This window comes from Malurus melanocephalus, unplaced genomic scaffold (genome assembly GCF_030028575.1).
Source record: "Malurus melanocephalus ecotype Western Australia unplaced genomic scaffold, MMel_1.1 scaffold_1368, whole genome shotgun sequence".
NCBI lineage: Eukaryota > Metazoa > Chordata > Aves > Passeriformes > Maluridae > Malurus > Malurus melanocephalus.
Window position 1 is genome coordinate 15,486 of NW_026624600.1, and position 2,494 is coordinate 17,979.

Sequence of the window (2,494 nt, forward strand, 5' to 3'; positions counted from 1 at the left end):
GAGTGGGGACACTGCCGGGGGCCTCACTGAGACCCCAAAACTGGGCAGCCCTCGTAGAGTAGATGATTCCCTGGGGGAGCAGGAGGTGATTCCTGGGGAGAGCAGGAGATGATCCATGGGAAGGGCAGGGAATGATCCCAGTGAAGGGCAGTAGATGATTCCCTGGGGGAGCAGGAGGTGATTCCTGGGGAGAGCAGGAGATGATCCATGGGAAGGGCAGGGAATGATCCCAGCAAAGAGCAGGAGATGATTCCTGTAAAGGGCAGGGAATGATTCCTGGGAAGGGCCAGAGATCATCCCTGTAAAGGGCAGGAGGTGATTCCTGAGAAGGGCAGGAGGTGATTCCATGGGAAGGGCAGGTGACAATTCCATGGGAAGGGCTGGAGATGATCCCTGTAAAGGGCAGGAGATTATTCCTGTAAAGGGCAGGAGGTGATTCCTGGGAAGGGCGGGTGATAATTCCTTACAAAGGGCAGGAAGTGATCCGTGGGAAGAGCAGGTGATAATTACATGGGAAGGGCAGGAGATGATTCCTGGGAAGGGCAGGGAATGATCCCAGCGAAGGGCAGGAGGTGATTCCATGGAAAGGGCAGGTGATAATTCCTTACAAAGAGCAGGAGATGATTCCTGGGACGGGCAGGAGGTGATTCCTGGGGGAGCAGATGATGATCCCCGGGAAGGACAGGAAATGATCCCCGGGAAGGGCAGGTGATCCCTGTGGGGAGCAGGTGATGATCCCCGGGAAGGGCAGGAAATGATTCCATGGGAAGGACAGGAGGTGATCCGTGGGAAGAGCAGGTGATAATTACATGGGGAAAGCAGGAGATGATCCCTGTAAAAGGCAGGAGATGATTCCATGGGAAGGACAGGAGGTGATTCCATGGGAAGGACAGGAGGTGATTCCATGGGAAGGACAGGAGGTGATTCCATGGGAAGGGCAGGAGGTGATTCCATGGGAAGGACAGGAGATGATCCATGGGAAGGACAGGAGATAATCCCCAGGGAAGGGCAGGAGATGATCCCTGTGGGGAGCAGCTGTGATCCCCTGAGCCGCAGCCGCAGGGAAGGCGGGAGGGCCCTGTCACAGCCCCTGGCACCATCACCTCCATCCCATTCCCTGTCCGTGGCTCCATGTCCCTGGCTGAGGTCCCTTTGGTGTCCCTTTGGTGTCCCTCTGGTGTCCCTCGCTGNGGATCCTTTCCCTTGGGATCCCTTTCCCTCAGGATCCTTTCCCTTGGGATCCCTCCCCTCAGGATCCTTTCCCTCGGGATCCTCTCCTCGGGATCCCTCCCCTCAGGATCCCTCCCCAGCCCCGGGATCCCTCCAGAGCTGACGTTCTCTTGGTGCTGCAGATTTCTCCGACAAGAGGCAGCAGCCCAAGCTGGGATCGCTCATGAAGCAGGTGATGGGAGGGAAGGACGAAGGGCCTGGGACTTTGAGCCGTGGAGGTGAGGATGAGTGGGGACACTGCCGGGGGCCTCACTGAGACCCCAAAACTGGGCAGCCCTCGTAGAGTAGATGATCCTGGGGGAGCAGGAGGTGATTCCTGGGGGGAGCAGGAGGGGATTCAGAAGGGCAGGGAATGATCCCAGCAAAGGGCAGGAGGTGGTTCCATGGGAAGCGCAGGGAATGATTCCTGGGAAGGGCAGGAGGTGATTCCTGGGAAGGGCAGGTGATAATTCCTTACAAAGGGCAGGAGGTGATTCCATGGGAAGGACAGGGAATGATCCCAGTGAAGGGCAGTAGATGATTCCCTGGGGGAGCAGGAGGTGATCCTGGGGGGAGCAGGAGGTGATTCCTGGGGAGAGCAGGAGATGATCCATGGGAAGGGCAGGGAATGATCCCAGCGAACGGCAGGAGATGATTCCTGTAAAGGGCAGGGAATGATTCCTGGGAAGGGCCAGAGATCATCCCTGTAAAGGGCAGGAGGTAATTCCTGAGAAGGGCAGGAGGTGATTCCATGGGAAGGGCAGGAGATGATCCATGGGGGAGCAGGAGGTATTTCCTGGAAAGGGCAGGGAATGATCCCAGCGAAGGGCAGGAGGTGATTCATGGGAAGGGCAGGGAATGATTCCTGGGAAGGGCAGGTGATAATTACATGGGAAGAGCAGTAGATGATCCCTGTAAAAGGCAGGAGGTGATTTCTGGGAAGGGCAGCAGATGATTCCTGGGAAGGGCGGGTGATAATTCCTTACAAAGGGCAGGAGGTGATTCCTGGGAAGGGCAGGAGGTGATTCCTGGGGGAGCAGATGATTCCTGAGAAGGGCAGGTAATGATTCCATGGAAAAAGCAGGTGATAATTCCTTACAAAGGGCAGGAAGTGATCCCTGGCAAGGACAGGAGGTGATTCCATGGGAAGGGCAGGAGGTGATTCCATGGGAAGGGCAGGAGGTGATTCCTGGGAAGGACAGGAGGTGATTCCATGGGAAGGACAGGAGGTGATTCCATGGGAAGGACAGGAGGTGATTCCATGGGAAGGACAGGAGGTGATTCC